The sequence below is a fragment of the Engraulis encrasicolus genome, chromosome 20, assembly GCF_034702125.1.
Source record: "Engraulis encrasicolus isolate BLACKSEA-1 chromosome 20, IST_EnEncr_1.0, whole genome shotgun sequence".
Lineage (NCBI taxonomy): Eukaryota > Metazoa > Chordata > Actinopteri > Clupeiformes > Engraulidae > Engraulis > Engraulis encrasicolus.
In genome coordinates this window covers 33,190,288-33,196,756 of record NC_085876.1, presented here as the reverse complement: position 1 = coordinate 33,196,756, position 6,469 = coordinate 33,190,288, and the positions used below count along the sequence as shown (strand labels likewise).

Here is a 6,469-nt window from a genome sequence, read left to right as displayed (position 1 = left end):
AATGAGGAATTGCACTGTACTTCGAATATATACAGCGTATATGAAAAGATATTTCTTCTCAGTCCTATATATACTATGTACAGCTGTCAGGTGTCTGCATCAGAAAAAAAAATCCCTCAGACTTTGTGCTTGTGAAATTGCCAGCAGTGTGTGATGGGCGCTGCTCACAGCCTAGCAAAGCGGACTCATCTCATCTCCTCTCAGATATTTCACATCCGCACGGTTCTCATTCCTGTCTTGTCCTTCAACTTTCGTTGGTAAAAAAAGCAACTTAACTTGATTGGAAAAAAAATGTGTTGAAAAAGTTAACACGGGTGTGTGTGTTTGTGTAAGGCAACACAGTTTGAGATTGTGTCTTTTCTCACAGAAACTCATTGCTGAACAGCACTACATACTCAAGGACGTGCCCAGTCGGTATACTACTCTTAAATACAATTTATAAAGGATGGCACAACCCTGATGGGCGACTTGTTTTTCTACTCCTAGACCTTCACACCAAATGAGGACTTGCACTCCACTTCGAATACATTCCGCGTTTATGAAAAGATATTTCTTCTCAGTCATATAGGTTATACTATGTACAGCTGTCAGGTGCCTGCATCAAAAAAAAATAATCCTTCAGACTTTGTGCTTGTGAAATTGCCAGCACTGTGATGGGCGCTGCTCACAGCCTTGCAAAGTGGACTCATCTCATCTCCTCTCAGATATTTCACATCCGCACGGTTCTTATACCTGTCTTGTCCTTCAACTTTCGTTGGTAAAAAAAACAACTTAACTTGATGGGAAAAAAATGTTTTGAAAATGTTAACACGGGTGCATGTGTGTAAGGGAACACAGTTTGAGATTGTGTCTGTTCTCACCCGGCTATGGAGCAGAAACTCATTCTGCAATCCTAATTAACACGCGCAAGGTGTGCACGGATTTATGTTCTTATTTGCAGTCATGGATGGAGGATCTGAGTAATGAGAAGGTAAAGGGTTTAGGAATTTAGGTAGTTGCCTGGCTAAAGCCTTGCACGGCTTTACACTTCACATACAGCATGCAGACAGCTTTTACCAGCCCCGGGGCAAAAGGTCCTGAGAGGGCCCACCATCCAATGCATCCAATGCATAATGAGGACCCAATTCTGAGCACCCAACCCCCAAGTACGCTTCGGAAGTTGCATGGCTAAAGCCTCGCACGGTTTTGAACTTTACATGAAGATGTGCAGGGGCCCCTGACAGCTTTTGCCAGCCCCAGGGCAAAAGGCCCTGAAAGGGCCCCACCATCCAATGCATACTAGTAATGAGGACCCAGTTCTGAGCCCACTTTTCCCCTGACCAACCCCTTCCCCTCGTACCCTTCACTGGTGATGTGCAAAGTGTGTGTGTTCTGTCAATATAATCTACTCTTCGAACAGAGCTACAAACTGCTTCTGGATCAGCGGTTAGGGTCAGAGATGACAAGGAGGAGATGTTTCGGTAACACTTTACTTGACGCCGGTGTCATATGCATGCCATCACAGTGTCGTAACAGCAGGGACGTGCACAGGAATTTCAAAGGGCAGTTGCTCTAACCTGAAGAAAGGGCAACCCCCCCCCCCAAAAAAAAAAAAACCCATCAACAATGAGCGGCCTTCAGAATTTTTAGTAGTAGTAGTAGAAGTAGTATATTATTGCCATAATTATTAATATTTTTTATTGTATAGTATCCTGAATATGCGTACCATATGATATAACATGCTAGTTTTTAAACATGTAGGCCTACCTATTAATCATATCAGAGATGATCAGCCTTATGCCCACCTGCCCTAAATGTCTCCTGATCCACATTTCCTCATGTGTGGTATGTGGCTGCCCCTAAATTAAATGAAATTATGAGAAAAAGCCTTGATAGTTTTTAAACCTGTATCAGTCACAGAGATTATCAGTCTTATGCCTACCTGCCCTATGTGCAGAGGTCTGTGGCTCTGAGTCATCCTCATCTTAAATGAAATGAAATGATGAGTAAATTAATAGGCTAAATATGAGGATGCTTAATCAATTAACCCACTGTCATCTTTATAATCCTTGTAGCAGCCAAAGTAGACTTTAAGTTATAATAAATAGAAATAGTTAAAAATTGTTAAAAAGATCATTTAATTTGAATTTGAAATGTAATTAATAGGCATATTCCATGATTAAAATGATGAATATTATATAGGAAAGCTAAAACAATAAGAATTCACAGGTTTAGGTCATTTGTTGGGTCTTTTGTAGCCTATATTAAAAATGTGTAGGCCTACTGTCGCTTTAAGAATGGACGAGCCGGCTTTCATTTCAGATCGCAAAGAACCGTGGCGTGGGAGCACCAGTTCTTATATGTTGCTCTGAAGCTCCGAGCTTCTCGCAGACTTTATAACCTTTTATTTTCATTACAGATATTTTAGTTAGTTCATGCACATTTTGTAGGCCTATGTCTTGAGAAGAACAGTAAACGTCAGTTATCACGTGGAGTGGATTTATTTCAATTACATGTGTGACAGGTCTGGCTTATGGACACACTGCAGGAGGCTGGGTTGGTCTAATCTGTATTTATTGTCTGCAATGATAGGTGGTACACAAAACAGGATACAGGATTAATACAGGTTTCGTGGCTACTTCGGTCAACGTCGTGACATCCTCCAGGCGTGTTCTTAATACATAAAATAAATATAAGGAGTGTGTGTGTGTGTGTGTGTGTGTATGAAAACGCTACAGTAGGCTACTTTATACTGCACATGACATAGGTTCCATTAACATTACGTAGCCAACATAAAACAATAAATACCGGGGCTACTCTTAAATATGTGGGGTTACACAGAGGGATACAATGACATCGGAGACGCATAACAATAGACAGGGATAACATAAAGTGATCGTATAGTGGTTAAATGGTTGGGGATACATAACGTGACAGTAATCTCAATAGAGAATGGGATACAGACATAACAGTGAATAGGATACAGTGACCAGTTTTTGGTTATACAAAAGATACATGAACAAATTAACGATATCGTCAATGAATACAGGGTTCAGTGGATGCCGCGAGACAGTTCTACAGCTAACGTCTGCTCACGAGAGAGCAGCTCATAACTGACTCGCTAGCATCCTGAATTAGCTTAACTAGCTTGAAGCTGATAAAACCGAAGCTTCATAACAATTACATAAAATAAATAAAAGACACAATGGTACAACCGATACAAACAATGAAATTACCTGCAATGATAGGTGGTACACAAAACGGGATACAGGATTAAGACAGGTTTCGTGGCTACTTCGGTCAACGTCTGGAAGGGGAGTCAGATCAAAACAATGTCAAAAACGGTATCAAACTGCTATTCATATGTAATAAAAAGGTGCTGAACATATCTGTTTTCTATCAGACCTGTATTACACGAAAATACAGGATTAATACTTATATCTGAGACTTAATATCTTTAACAGTCTCAGACTGCTCATGAAAGCAACCTACCGTGACATCCTCCAGGCGTGTTCTGAAGTAACCACGCAACGTACCACCATATCAACCCACGAGAGCTACCAATAGAGGGCGCTCTCGTACCATTTATGATAATTTTACAACGAACGCAGATGTACTCTGTTACATACACCCCCCTAAAATTATGCAAAAATGGTACACCTGACGCGAAAGATGCAGAAAAATGCAAAAACAAATAAGAGAGACAGAAAGATAGAGGACAGGAGAGAAAAAGGACTGTGGATCTCGAGCATTAATGTACTGAAGTCAACATAAGAAATTCTTCCATAAGAAGTGTGTAAGAATGGAGTGGTACCAACCCCAATACCTATCACAGAGTAAAAGAGATGCCATTTACACCTCACGGACGTACATATCTTGGCTCTATCGTTATAACCTTCAAGTCTGGTCTCAGACGACAGACAGGTCAGAAAAAGAGAAAGAGAGAGAGAGAAGGACAGAATCAGACTGTCTGTACAGCACTCCTGTGAGCGCCAGAGTTATTGAAACCAAAAACAGATCCTATGAGAGGCCCTGCAAATCCCAAGAGCCTTTGGCTAGACATCTCACAAATAAGCCGACGTGGGTGCCTAACGCTTCTCCCACACCTCGTCGTAACCAAAGGGGCTGGAATACTCTGAGGACAAGTAAGGCTGACATGCTCAGGCCTAGTCTCACTAGAATCAGTAGTGTCAGAGGGAGGAAGGCAGGTATCAGTAGGTGTATGTGTGACGTGTACTGAATCAGTGGAAGGCTGTATTTGAGAAGAATGTGACAGAGTCTGGAGTGCCACTGAGTCCATGGAAGCATCGTCTGGCAGTTCATCGGACTGGGCGTCATCCACACTCGTTGGCAGGGGTTGCTCGACAGCAGTCTCATCTGGGGAGGTCCCATCCTCCATATCTGCTTGACTTGCTTGACTTGGCGACTGCATGAGCCAGTCCATGGTGCGCCTCTGAACAGCCTCTGGGCTGGCTACGGCAGCGGAGCTCCGAGCACTCTTGCAGGACACGGCAGACTGTGAGCCTCCAAGCGACACAGAATCGTCTTGATCGGCACACATCAGGAAATCGACTGGGAGCAGCAGGTTTCTGTGCACGACTTTCTCCTTCCCTGAGACACCATCTCTGATTCTGTACACATTGATTGGGGATCTGACTGACACAACGTCGTAAAGCGTTGAGTCCCACCGGTCAGCGATCTTCCTCTTCCCAGTGATTCCGCGATTCGCCAGCAAGACCCTGTCTCCCGTTGCTAGAGGCTGTCCTCTGACCTTTCGGTTGTAGATCACGGCATGGCGGTCTTGCTGCTTACTGGCATTTCTTTGAGCAACTAGGGCTGCGTCGGAGAGGTCCCTTTTAAGACGGTGCACAAACTCGTGGCAGCTGACAACAGTGGTGTCTTTTAGGACATGGTGGAACATGACGTCAACAGGCAACCGTGGGGTCCGCCCAAACATCAGGTGAAATGGCGCAAAGCCCGTTGTCTCGTGTACTGTGGCGTTGTAGCAAAAAGTCAATGTCTGCAGCATTTGCGGCCATCTGGACTTGGCTATTGGAGGCAGGGCCCTGATCATGCCACCTAGCGTCCTGTTAAACCTTTCTGTGATGCCGTTGCCCATAGGGTGGTACGGAGTCGTATGGGATTTGTGCACACCTGCCATCTCTAGTAGATCCTTCAGAAGCCGACTTTCAAAGTTAGCTCCCTGGTCTGAGTGGATTCTTTGGGGGAACCCATAGATGCAAAAAAATTTGTCCCATAGACAGCGGGCAACCTGTTTGGCAGACTGGTTACGGCAAGGGAAGGCAAGGGCCAACTTTGAAAAATGATCTGTCACGACAAGTATGTCGACTGTCTTCTTGTCGTTAAGCTCAGCCGTCCAAAAATCAATACACACCAGCTCCATGGGTGCTGATGTGCGCACGCTCTCCAGAGGGGCTCTGGCGTCAGGCTCAGGGGTCTTGCCCACAACGCATCTCTGACAGCGCTGCACATGGTTCATGATGTCTCTCTGCATGCCTGTCCAGAAAAATCGCTCAGAGGCCAGAGAGAGGGTCCTAGCCCGGCCCTGGTGACCAGCAGCGTCGTGGACACCGTGGAGGACTTGCTGTTTCAAAGCGTCAGGGATAACAAACTGAAAAATCTTCCTGTTCATGTGTCGGTCTCTCCTGACTCGATAGAGGATTCCATCTTGAACTTTCAGCTTCTTCCAATGTTTCAGCAGTCGGAGGACACAGCTGGACTCGGTTGCTCTCTCGCGTGCATCTGGACGCTTATGCCGTTGAACATAGAAGAGGGCTCTGCTGATTACGTGGTCTTGTTGCTGCAGGTTGTGTAGTTGACTCTGGGGGATGACGATGGACGGGTCTTCGTCCGGCAGTTGTAGTGACTCAGCGTCCGGGCACAGCAGCTGTGAGACACCACCAGCCTGATGAGCAGCCATCACTGCAGACACCTCTTCCGAGCTGAAGGATCCACCAGTTGGCGGATGGAGGTCCTGGCCAGGACACAGCACAGCATCAGCACGACCATTCGGGACTTCAACGCTTTGGCAGTTCGTGGTGAGCCGGAAGGCATCCTGCACTCCAGTCCTGACGACTCCACTTGTGACATCCAGCAGCGATAGGTAGGGCTCCCTCACCAGACGGTGACTGACGAACGGCTCCCGACTCAGGGCGTCAGCGACAATGTTCTTGGGACCAGGTATGTACTTCAGATCAAAGTCGTATGCTGCGAGCTTGGCTACCCACCTCTGTTCACAGGCATCTAGCTTGGGCTTGGTCAGGACATAGGTGAGGGGGTTGTTATCTGTCCATGCTGTGAAATGGACCCCTTTCAGCCAGTGAGAAAACTTGTCGCAGATGGCCCACTTCAAAGCTAGAAACTCGAGTCTATGGGCAGGGTAGTTCAGCTGGGCATGGGACAGAGTCTTGCTGGCAAAGGCAACAGGCCTAGCGATGTCTTCACCTGGCAGCAGCTGGGAGAGAACTGC

At 45.9% G+C, this 6,469-nt stretch overlaps 1 long non-coding RNA gene across 1 annotated transcript; it reads right to left on the bottom strand.

Annotated features, from left to right (window-relative positions):
• Positions 1–2,536: 2,536 nt before the first annotated feature.
• On the bottom strand, positions 2,537–4,085 carry LOC134435865 (uncharacterized). Its single transcript, XR_010032113.1, has 3 exons — positions 3,472–4,085; positions 3,216–3,286; positions 2,537–2,652 (listed from the first exon to the last, which is right to left on the bottom strand). It is a non-coding gene; the product is annotated as an uncharacterized LOC134435865 (long non-coding RNA).
• Between the last annotated feature and the right edge of the window lie 2,384 nt (positions 4,086–6,469).